At 43.4% G+C, this 12,888-nt stretch overlaps 2 pseudogenes; both read right to left on the bottom strand.

The window, feature by feature from the left end:
- Positions 1 to 5,989: 5,989 nt before the first annotated feature.
- Positions 5,990 to 6,107, bottom strand: LOC126459585 (5S ribosomal RNA; annotated as a pseudogene).
- A 1,801-nt stretch (positions 6,108 to 7,908) lies between these two features.
- LOC126458841 (5S ribosomal RNA) lies at positions 7,909 to 8,026 on the bottom strand (annotated as a pseudogene).
- Between the last annotated feature and the right edge of the window lie 4,862 nt (positions 8,027 to 12,888).

Genomic DNA, 12,888 nt, shown 5'->3' with positions numbered 1-12,888 from the left:
GAGACTTATCTCACTAGGGGTAAGATAGATACTGCCTACAGGAAAATTAAAGAGACCTTTGGAGAAAAGATAACCACTTGTATGAATATCAAGAGCTCAGATGGAATCGCAGTTCTAAGCAAAGAAGGAAAAGCAGAAAGGTGGAAGGAGTATATAAAGGGTCTACACAAGAGCGATGTACTTGAGGACAATATTATGGAAATGCAAGAGGATATAGATGAAGATGAAATGGGAGGAACGATACTGCGTGAAGAGTTTGACAGAGAACTGAAAGACCGAAGTCGAAACAAGGCCCCGGGAGTAGACAACATTCCATTAGAACTACTGATAGCCTTGGGAGAGCCAGCCCTGACAAAACTCTACCATCTAGTGAGCAAGATGTATGGGACAGGCGAAATTCCCTCAGACTTCAAGAAGAATATAATAATTCCAATCCCATAGAAAGCAGGTGTAGACAGATATGAAAATTACCGAACTATCAGTTTAAAAAGTCACAGCTGCAGAATACTAACGTGAATTCTTTACAGACGAATGGAAAAACTGGTAGAAGCCGACCTCGGGGAAGATAGTTTGGATTCCGTAGATACTGACCTTTCGACTTATCTTAGAAGAAAGATTAAGGAAAGGCAAACTAACGTTTCTAGCATTTGTAGACTTAGAGAAAGCTTTTGACAATGTTGACTGGAATACTCTCTTTCAAATTCTAAAGGTGGCAGGGGTAAAATACAGGGAGGTTATTTACAATTTTTACAGAAACCAGATGGCAGTTATAAGAGTCGAGGGGTATGAAAGGGAAGCAGTGGTTGGAAAGGGAGTGAGAAAGGGTTGTAGCCTCTCCCCGATGTTATTCAATCTGTATATTGATCAGGCAGTAAAAGAAACAAAAGCAAAATTCAGAGTAGGTATTACAACCCATGGAGATGAAATAAAAACTTTGAGGTCCGCGATGACATTGTAATTCTGTCAGAGACAGCAGAGGACTTGGAAGAGCAGTTGAACGGAATGGACAATGTCTTCGAAGGAGGATATAAGATGAACATCAACAAAAGAAAAACTAGGATAATTGAATGTAGTCGAATTAAGTCGGGTGGTGCTGTGAGAATTAGATTAGGAAATGAGACACTTTAAGTAGTAAAGTAGTTTTGCTATTTGGGGAGCAAAATAACTGATGATGGTCGAAGTAGAGAAGATTTAAAATGTACACTGGCAATGGCAAGGAAAGCGTTTCTGAAGAAGAGAAATTTGTTAACATGGAGTACAGTTTTAAGCGTCAGGAAGTCGTTTCTGAAAGTATTTGAATGGAGTGTAGTTATGTATGGAAGTGAAACATGGACGATAAATAGTTTGGACAAGAAAAGAATAGAAGCTTTCGAAATGTGGTGCTACAGAAGAATGCTGAAGATTAGATGGGTAGATCACATAACTAATGAGGAGGTATTGAATAGAATTGGGGAGAATAGGAGTTTGTGGCACAACTTGACAAGAAGAAGGGACCGGTTGGTAGGGCATGTTCTGAGGCATCAAGGGGTCACAAATTTAGCATTGGAGGGCAGCGTGGAGGGTAAAAATCGTAGAGGGAGACCAAGAGATGAATACACTAAGCAGATTCAGAAGGATGTAGGTTTCAGTAAGTACTGGGAGATGAAGAAGCTTGCACAGGATATGCATGGAGAGCTGCATCAAAACAGTCTCAGGATTGAAGACAACAACAACAACAACAACAACACTACGTCTTACAAGTAAAATATCGAAGTCGTCAGTGGCAAAGGCTTTGCTAAAACACAAAAGTACATGGCTGTCACCTCTCCTTTGTCCATGACCAGCTTCAGGCTGTAGGTTAATTTTATTAAAGCAGATATTGCGCTTCTATGTTTGCGGAAGGTTGATAAGTATTCGTTTAGTAAGCTGTTTATAGTTAAGTAGTTGGTAATATGTTTGTGGACTAAATATTCGGAGGACTTGGACTGTGCCGCAAGAACACAAATGGAGTGGTAGTCAGAGATTGTTCCGGGAGGATCCTTTTTGGGTAGCGATTTTGCAAATTCCTAGTTTCAAGCCATTGCGAAAACACTTGCTGTAAAAGAATATCGGATCGTTACAATGAAACTTTCGCTACTTGAGACAGTGTAGAGGGAAAACTATTTCCCGGATGGATACCCTGCTTTATAGAAATGATGTTCACACTGTGGACTACAGGATTCACATCATGAGTAGCTTTAGGGACTCGACTTGCCTTTAGCCGCCGGTACTGGTACGACGACGTGGGGCTGAAATACAAGCGTCGGTGTGCGTTACAGTTGCAGGCAGTCAACATGTATCTGGATAAGCTGAGCAGTATAGTAATGAAACAACAGCAATAGTGCTGCTGTTCTTCGCGTGTATCGACGTATTGAAGGAATACGGAGAGGTCCTCTTTCTGCACCGGGGGTGAAGAACGTGATACGAAAGCTCTAATTACCTGGCGATTTCGGGATTGATCCTAGGAGACGCCGACGGTCAATTCCGCTACAAATTTTTGAAAAAGTCACTGTCGCCATAGGTGAGAAGGCTGGACGTAATGTGCAATCTTCAAGCAGTGTGACTCTGTTTGCCATCGCCATAATCGCATTACGTCCATGGTGAAAAGTCCTGTCCAGTGTTCTTTGTTTGTGGATGATTTCTCTTTGTTCTGCTCTTCTTCAAGCCTTGCAACGACAACTCGTCAGTTGCAACTTACGATTAGGCGTTTGGATGACTGGGCGCTGAAGAGTGGATTTAAGTTTTCCACCGAGAAGTCTGTATGTGTTCTTTTTAACCGTTCTCGTTCGATTTTCACCTTTCCTGAGTTGCGCTTGAGGGACACTATTCTTTCTTTTAAAGACACGGTGAGATTTCTGGGGCTCATTTTTGACTCGAGGCTCACGTGGTTACCTCATCTTAAAGACCTGAAACGGCGGTCGCTTCAGGCTTTAAGCATTTTAAGATGTCTTAGCCACAGTACATGGGGAGCTGACAGGACTTGTCTGCTCCATTTTTACAGGGCGTTTGAGCGATCTCGGCTCGATTATGGGTGCACGGTGTATGGGTCTGCGAGGCCTTCGTACTTAAAGATTTTGGACGTTGTCCACCATGAAGGGCTGCGGTTGGCCACTGGAGCATTCCGAACTAGCCCCATACCAAGCCTCTGTGTAGAGGCTGGTGAACCGCCACTTCATATGCGGCGACGGCTACTTACGGTACGCCAGGTGTATAAAACTTTGTCCACACCGTACACACCTGCATACCATACCGTTGCTCAGCCTCCTCTGGCACGGTTATTTCATAACCGGCAACGTGCGACGCAGCCCTATGGGATTCGCGCACAGGATTGCCTCGCTGCAATGTCTATGGCTGGTCTTCGTGTTTTACGTCGCGGTTGGAGCAGATCTCCACCTTGGCTCCTCCGGAGACCCAAACTTATTTTAGATTTGACTCGTTTTAAGAAGGATGGCACGCCAGATTTTACATTCCAGTCACTTTTTTTTAACATTTTAGATGTGCATCACGGTTTCACTGTCGTTTACACTGATGGCTCCAAACAGGAGAATTTCCTTGGCTGTTCTGTGGTGTTCCCTGACCATGTTACCCGGATTCGCCTCCCTGCTGAATATACCGTTTTCGCAGCGGAGCTCCACGCGATCCTGACGGCACTGGAGCAGATGCATCGTGTTCGGGGCGATCGATTTCTTCTCTGCTCCGATTCTCTTAGTGCCTTACAATCGCTGCAGAACCTGTACCCGACTGAAGAGATGGTCCAGCTGATACATAGCCAACTGTACTTGCTCCAACAGCGGGGTAAAGAGGTATCCTTCTGCTGGGTGCCTGGTCATGTCGGCGTCTGGGGCAATGAACAGGCTGATCGGGCTGCCAAGGAGGCCTGCAGAGAGCAGGATGTGGTCCAGTGTCCTATCCCCTTGCAGTCAGTCATCGCTGCACTCCACAGGAAGTGCATGGAGTTGTGGGAGGACGAATGGCTGGCGGTGACGGCCAATAAACTGCGGTCGGTAAAGTCAACCACTCGGCCGTGGCGTTCCTCCTGTCGGTTGCTCAGGCGGGAAGAGGTGGCCCTCACACGTCTTCGGATCGGGCACTGTCCTCTGACGCATAGCTATTTATTACGGCGGGAGGATCCTCCGTTTTGTGATGCTTGTGGCGTGCACATCTCTGTCCGCCACATTTTAACAGACTGCATTTTATACCGTGATGCAAGGGCAGAAGCACAAGTTGATGGTGATCTGCCCCGTGTTTTAGCTAATGATGAGACGTGTGTGTCTAGGGTTTTTAAGTTTTGTGATGTGTCTGGACTCTGGCCTAAACTTTTAGGCTGGAGGTTTTAGTGTATTGCAGAGTGGCTGACTCCTCCCTTTTTTTCCTTGCGGTCAGCCAGCCACTTCCATCTGCTACATTGTTTTAGCCCCCTCTCTCGTTTTCTTCCTGTGTTGTCCATGTTTTACTGCTGACGCCCTGCTTCATCCCACGCTTCGGTGTGGGTGAGCACATCTTTTCCGATGATTGTTTCCCGTGTTTTATGTTCCGTTTTATGTAAATATTCTGAGCTTTTTTTTTTCCTTGACACCCGTCTCACTATGATACTGACGACGGTTCAATCCCGCGTCCGGCCATCCTGATTTAGGTTTTCCGTGATTTCCCTAAATCGCTCCAGGCAAATGCCGGGATGGTTCCTCTGAAAGGGCACGGCCGACTTCCTTCTCCATCCTTCCCTAATCCGATGAGACCGATGACCACGCTGTCTGGTCTCCTTCCCCAAACCAACCAACCAACCAACTATGATACTGAACGGGCGCTGAAGACCTTGCTGTCGTGCGCCCACAAAACCCCTCTACAACAACAACAAGCAGTGCACGAACTATGTCACGACAACTGAAAATTCCGTGACCCACTGTTGTTTCGAGGAGCAGTACTCCAATCTCTCGTGCAGCTACAGGTCGTCGCTGATACAGATGACCGTCACACTGAACAATTTTTGTAACATGGAACGTAAACATGGTACGCAATTACAGTAACAAATGTTACCTACTGTTATAGAAATTAAAATATGTTCCTTTGAATGGTTTGTTATTTATTTTTCTTCCGAATGTCCTTACAAACTTTTTCACAAATCGTCATACTCCTGCACCACTCATTTGTCAGGGAAGCCCTCTCAAGTAGCTAAAGTTTAATTATAACCACCTTGTATTTCAAGATATCTGCTATTGTAGGCAGTAACGACTGAATAATGAGTTTGAGCGTTTTGACTATGTTGCCATTGTGTTCAGCAGATGCTGATATAATGGACATGACGAATTTTTTGACGTTAATCTCACTAACACGCTTATGACAAAACTTTTTGCGGCTGTGGTCATATAAGCATGCGAACTATCAAATGTACTCCAGACAGAGGGACCAATCGGCAACTGAGATGGTAACAGCTCAGGCAACCACCTCTCCCTGAGCCTGGCCTTCACCAAGGGGTAACAAGAGCCATACCTATCGACCCGGGTGCTGGAAATTACACATTACTCTCTCTCTCTCCTCCCGCACAGGACATGAAGGCCCAAAGGCACCGTGGACTCGCATTCGGGAGGACGATGGTTCAATCCCGTCTCCGGCCATCCTGATTTAGGTTTTCCGTGATTTCCCTAAATCGCTTCAGGCAAATGCCGGGATGGTTCCTTTGAAAGGGCACGGTCGATTTCCTTCCCCATCCTTCCCTCACCCGAGCTTGCGCTCCGTCTCTAATGACCTCGTTGTCGACGGGACGTCAAACACTAATCTCCTCCTCCTCCTCGTCCAAAGGCACTGACCGGCCGCCGTGTCATCCTCACCCCACAGGCGTCATTGGATGCGGATATGGAAGGGCATTGTCAACACATCGCTCTCCCCGTCGTATATCAGTTTCCGAGACCGGAGCCGCTACTTCTCAATCAAGTAGCTCTTCGGTTTGCCTCACAAGGGCTGAGTGAACCCCGCTTGCCAACAGTGCTCGGCAGACCGGATCGTCACCCATCCAAGTACTAGCCCAGCCCGACAGCGCTTAACTTCGGTGATCTGACGGGAACCGGTGTTACCACTGTGGCAAGGCCGTTGGCACATATTACTCAGTCCCCTTTATGTGTCAAATGTGTCAGCCGGCCTTCAGGCGCACACAGGAAGCAACGAAGACAAAAAGGGAGACCTCAAACTCAAACGCCGAAGCGGAGGATGGCTGGAGAAGTCAGAACAAGAAACGAGAAGACAGAAATGAAATCCACCTAAATGTTCCAATACTATCACAAATTTTGGTTTCCCGACGGTACCAAGACACGGTACCTAAGGGAGGTGAGAAATAATAGTAGGAGTACAGACATGCAGCACGAAAAAGGAAGGAGTACTGCAAGCGCAGACACCCCGTGGTGGCAAGCAAGTAAGAGTTACGAGTTCCCTGGGGGGGAGGGGGGGCTTCAAGTTCGTTGACATCCATGAAATCAACTTCTCCTTCACTTTCTTCATTCAAAAATTGTGACACGTTTTCACAGTTGACTCCACTGTATTGCTTGCAAATGGCAGAACGTTTCAGAGCTGTTTTTATGCAGGAGCACGCTGTGCCACTGCTCAAGTTACATGAACACAAAACAAAATGTACAAGTAATTCAGGTGCTGGATCTTGGCTCATTACAACAGACCTCGGACTGTGGTTACTTTGAGTCCAGTCCCACTTCTCAGGAGATTTCCAGATTCACATCAAACTTTGGACTTGCTGGTAGCTCGGAAACGAATGATATTTCACAGTATCTTATGTGGGTGGCAACTTTGGAAGATTAAGTTTGCTTTATATGGCAAACTTGGTGAATAAGTGGTACCGCAAATCGTCTGGCGTATAACACATCCACTATACAACGCGATAATAAACTGTTCATCAGCTGTTATTATCAGTGGTAGCATCTGGTTTCTTGAACGTGCCAAGCGCGGAATTGGATATTCATGTTTCTTAGTAATGTTACAAAACTTTTTAATTGACCGAAAAATCGGATGTTGTATTACGTCCACTGGCGGTATAAGTGAACAGAACATATTCACAGTCGACATTGAAGAATGGAGTGCGAAACCACTTGTCCGTCTATACTTCCTCTTCCTGGTTTTAGAAAGAAGTTTCGATGCCTTGTCCTAAACCAGTCATGAACACGAGGTCAACATCTTCGTCTAGACCACACTTTCAAGACAGTCGTTTCTTGAGATGGCAGGTGTTACAATCACAATGTCAGCACCTTCTTGCGCTTGGTCCACCTCAAAGCTTTAGTCGCGAAATCTGAATTCTTGTTTCGTTCTTTGTGTAAAGACCCTGTCCCTGGACCCTGGATTACTATCTCTCATTTAAAAAGCAACTTCAGTAGAACGATGTTTCCTAGATCTATGAATTATCTCAGGGTTGTCCCTCGTAGTGGTGTCCATCAAATACGTTATCAAATTTAGATCAAAACTGACGATGCAGGTAAGAAACATAACTTTGGACTATTGATTTGAAGGAAACATTTAGAGACCAACGTACTTCTTGTGTATGGTACGTTCCGTCAACGTCAAAAACCTTTTTCAATGTAGCTGAGTTCACATTCTTCAATGGAACAAAGGCACTGCAGAACGAAGATTTTGTTCTTTTTCGCATGTTTTTTTTTATGAGAGTAGAGACATTGGATCAAGAGCAATTCACATTTCAGAAGGGCTTCCAATCCTTTTTCTAAAAACTAAACTTCTCCACTCCTCCCTAAGCCCATAGGCGTCACTGGATGCGAATATGGAGGGGCATGTGGTCAGCACACCGCTCTCTCGGCCGTATGTCGAGTTCCGAGAGCGGAGCCGCTACTTCTCAATCAAGTAGCTCCTCAGTTTGTCTCATAAGGGCTGAGTGCACCCGCTTGCCAACAGTGCTCGGCAGACCGGATGGTCACCCATCCAAGTGTTAGCCCAGCCCTACAGCGCTTAACTTCGGTGATCTGACGGGAACCGGTGTTACCATTGCGGCAAGGCCGTTGGCCCAATCCTTTTTCACTCTGTTTCATTAAACGCATCCATTGGAAAAGAGTTAAAAGATGACCAAGGAATAAACGCAATTTTTCCACTAAATAACAATTCCTACACACTTTTTCTTATAGTTGATTAGTAACGTTATTGTTGCTGTTGTTGTGGTCTTCAGTCCAAAAACTGGTTTGATGTAGCTTTTCGTACTTCTCTATCCAGTGCAAGCCTCTTCATCTGCGAATAGCTACTGCAACCTACGTCCTTCTGAATCTGCTTACTGTATTCATCTCTTCGTCTCCCTCTGCGATTTTTACCCTCCACACTTCCTCCCCCCCCCCCCCCCCCAGTACTAAATTCGTGATCGTTACTGTGTCCTGCAAACCGATCCCTATTTCTAGCCAGGTTGCGCTACAAATTTCTTTTGTCACTGGTTCTATTCCATACCTCCTCATTAGTTATGAGAAATAGCCATCTAATCTTCAGCATACTTCTGTGCCACCACATTTCAAAAGCTTCTATTCTCTTTTTGCCTAAACTGTTCACCGTCCCTGTTTCACTTCCATACATGGCAACACTCCGTTCAAATACGTTCAAAAAGACTTCCTAACACTTAAATCTATATTTGATGCTAACAAATTTTTCTTCTTCGGAACTGCTTTTCTTGCCATTGGAAATCTGCATTTTATATCCTCTCTACATCGACTGTCATCAGCTATGTTGATGCCCAAATAAGAAAACTCACCTATTAATCTAAGTGTCTCATCCCCTAATCCAATTCCCTCTGCATCACCTGATTTGATTCGACTACAATGTCATCAGAAAACCTCAAAGTTTTTATTTCTTATCATTGAACTTTAATTTCTGTTCCAAATTTTTCGTTGGTTCCCTTTACTGTTTGTTCAATGTGCAGATGAGTAACGTCTGCGGTACGCTACAACCCTGTCTTACTCCCTTCTCAACCACTGCTTCCCTTTCATGCATGCCAACTCTTATAATTGTCATCTGGTTTCTACCGGTTTTCCCATTATTATGTAAAGACTTCGTATTACTATTTCAGAAGCATAACTTATTCAACTGATATTTCGGTAGTATTCACTCCTGACATCAACTGCTTTCTTTGGGATTGGAATTATTGCAGTTTTCTTGAAGTTTAGGGTTACTTCAACTACCTCATACATCTTTCACATTAGGTGGAAGAGGTGTATTTTATGGTTGGCTCTTCCAAGGCTGCCAGTTGCTCTCACTGTCGTCTACTCTCGGTGCACTGTTTGCACTTAGCTCTTTCCTTGCTCTCTCAAATTTTTCTCTCAGTATCATATCTCCCACGTCATCTTCATCTACGTCCTCTTCCAGTTATATAGATCCTCTATATACTCCTTGTATCCTTCAGCTCTCCCTGATTTGCTTAGGACTGGCTTCCAGCCTTAGCTCTTGATATTCATACAACTATTTCTCCTACCGCCAAAGACCTCTTTAATTTTCCTGTAAGCGGTATTTATCTTTCACCTACTGATCCATGATTATAAATTCTTACATTTGTCCTCTATCCATTCCTGCTTATCCATTTTGCACTTCCTATCGGTCTCATTTTTTTAGACATTTTTATTCCCTTTCGTCTGCTTCATTCGCTGCATTCTGATATTTTCTCCTTTCATAAATGAAATTCAGGGCCTTTTATGTTACCCAAGGATTTGTACTAAGTCTTGTCCTGTTACCTATTTGAGCCTCTGCTGCCTTCACTATTTCATCTGTCAAAGTTGCCCATTCGTTCCTGCTGTATTCCTTTCACCTGTTCTAATCAATGGTTGCTTAGGGCTCCCTTTGAAACTCGACAACATCTGGTTCTTTCAACTTATCCAGATCGCCTCTCCTTAAGTTCCTGTCTTTTTGCATTTTATTAACGTCATTCACCTACAAAAAGTGTACGGCACCTGTACGCAACTTGTATTATACGCCAAAAAAAAAAAAAAAAAAAAGAGAAAGAAAAAGAAACTTGGCGCAATCGGACCTGACTGTGTTAGCAGATGCTGAATATAATGTCAGTGACACTATAAACGCTGGCCAAGCTGCAAAGAGAGGTGTTCAACTTCAGTGTATAACATAGCATATAATATATTTCCACTATATAGACAGAAATTAAGATAAAAAACTTAGTATTTTGTCATTCTGCTCAAACTTTGATTAGTCATTATTTCTTGACGAACTGTACGTCCTTGGCTTTGGGCGCAGAAAAAAGTTGTTGTAATCAGCGTTATACAGAATTTTGTGCTCTTTTAAATTGGAAATAGCTGCCAAAGCGCAAGAAGCACAAGAAACAGAGCGTTTCAAAAAAAATCTGAAAAAACATAAAATTTTAAAAGCTTTTTGACTGTAGAAAGCTTAGCCAACATGAATTTTGTTGGAAAAACTTGATTCCTAATTTTTGAAACAATATAAACAAGTTAAGAAATTTAATCTTCAACCCGACCTTTCATAAGGTATAGAATTTTTTTCCGACAATTTGACTCGACTATTATAGTACGTAAATTTTCAAAAATAAATTAAGTATGCAGTATGTTCGTCTATAAAATTGTTTTTCACAGAAATGGATTGTTTTTATGTGGGTCCAATAGGTAGATTAACAGTGAAAATCTTTTTCTCTGAGATACAACTCAGTTATATCATTTTGTTATGTACACCTCCGCTCATCTGAAAGGCTGGCAACTTCTGGGACTTACAGATGGCTGCCTTACATAGCGTTAACAAGGCTTAGCGCAATGGGCAGTTGCTGACCTGCACAGTCCTAAGGTAAGGATGCTCGAATCCCTTCATGGCTTTACACGCAGCCTGTCTGCTTCTGTAAGATTCAGTTAGCAAGTTTTGCAACTGCAAACAAAATTACCGCAGCACATGATAAACCTTATATGAAGTTTAGCTATGAGTGAACGTCACAATGAATGTGAATGTGCAGCTGTGACGAAATTTAGCTTGGTGTCTGTCGTTAATTTATTTAATCATCAAACTCGTTAATCATTTCTTAAACAAATGGTTTTTATGCACACAAGTCTTCAGTTTAACGATGTACTGGTGCTCCACCATATGTCTGTCCATGCCATGGTGAAAGTGAGATGTGTACTGTGCTTAGCAAGTTCAGAGAGTGTGGTGTAATCCAAGTTATACGACACGTTCCATCTACACGCTGGTGAATCTACAAAAGTGACACAGAGGAAGCTTCAATTCTTAACATAAATATGGTGAAGAACAATTAGCTCTCTAGCGGCAAAAGTTGGCGTCTGATAAATCTTCAAAACATGTCAGCAAGTGCCTCAGCGCATAATTTGCATCTGGCAGTAGGCCAAAAGTTATAACAACATCTGCAGTGCGTCCAGTTTCCTCTGGTTCTTGATTAATTAAAACTTTGATTGGAGTCATCGTGGTTGAGTCGTGAAGAAGATGATTCATCGCTAACTCGAAATCCTTGACATACATATCAAGTATGCCTTTTGTAGCAGTAGATCCTATAAAGCCTTCCTAGCTCTCTTATGAAACTCGCTACTGGGTTTGCTTGTGGGTGGTAGATGGCTGTATATGTATCTTTATTCCTCTTCCTCGATAAGATTCCTTTCTATTTATTTGAAATGAATTGTTTCTAGTTGCGTAAAATCACGTGTTACACATACTCAATCGCAAATGAGAAATGTATGACAAGCACTTCCGCAACAGAATTCCCAGTAGCCTTTTCCAGAGTTTGACGTATTTAGACACAAACTTGATGGCTATATGGATGCAGTGGGGGATAACGGGAGAAACGGGAACGTCTTGTTTTGTGGAATGTTTTGCCTTCTGGCGCTTCACAATAATTGCCAGCACTTTCTCAGCTACCTGTCCGTGCTGTTATAGTAGACTTTCTCCTTACGTTTGCTATTGCTCTTTCCTGGACCAAACTGCAAGTAGCTCATGTGGGTGTACAAGATCAGCATATTTATCAACTCTTCTCGCCCACACACCACTCATCCTGATCCGTTTGGTTTCCTATGGCGGAATAATATATTGTGTCTCAGCGGATAAAACTGCCTCAACGCTGGGAAATCCTTATTATGAATCGTCTCTTTCATCACCATTATGGTTGGAGGAAGGCAACGGCAAATCACCTCCATTACGGCGGTGCGGGTTTCCTGCGTCGTTCCCCTACGCTCTGTCAACAAGCATGGAACTTTATTTCCATATGAGAATTAAAAAAACAATTAGAGATAAAACCGCACTGTCTCTCAGTCTCATGTGGTGCTCTGTCTTATTCTTATCCTGTGTTTTGCAAGGCATCACCAACGAAGCTCTCATACACCGCACATATGAATAACAGGATATCACATCTGTTACTGATTTCCTCCTTTGTGCCCTGCATTAATCCAACTCAACTCGCGAGCATAATAGTGCATCGGCAATGATGCTGTCTTTACCAGGAATGTAATTAATTTGAAACGAAAATTCCTGTAGGCAGAACTTCCAACGAGACAACCACCAGTGCATGAGCTTTGCATGAGATCAGAAATTCCAGAACCTTGTACTCTATGGTAGTTCTTTCACACAAGTAGTACCAAATTTTTGGAATGCATAGACAATGCATGAAATTCTGTAACAGAATAGCTATACTCACTCTTGTTTAGCACAAGGCTGCCAAATGCCATTCTTTATTACTCATTTATTCCATTCACATCAACTTACTAGAACACTTCCACCACATCTTCCATTTTGCTGCAGTATGAAGCAACATGGTATGGAAAGGTCAGATCAGAGTGGGCCAGAATGGTGGACACATTCAGCTCAGTGAATCGTCTGTTAGAATCCTCACCCCTCTCCCAGCAAACTTTTTTGCCTATAAGGGCGTGAAGATCTCGATTT

The sequence above is a fragment of the Schistocerca serialis genome, chromosome 2 (assembly GCF_023864345.2).
Source record: "Schistocerca serialis cubense isolate TAMUIC-IGC-003099 chromosome 2, iqSchSeri2.2, whole genome shotgun sequence".
Taxonomy (NCBI): domain Eukaryota; kingdom Metazoa; phylum Arthropoda; class Insecta; order Orthoptera; family Acrididae; genus Schistocerca; species Schistocerca serialis.
Note: the sequence above shows the minus strand (reverse complement) of the source record. Positions and strands in the feature narration are given on the sequence as shown.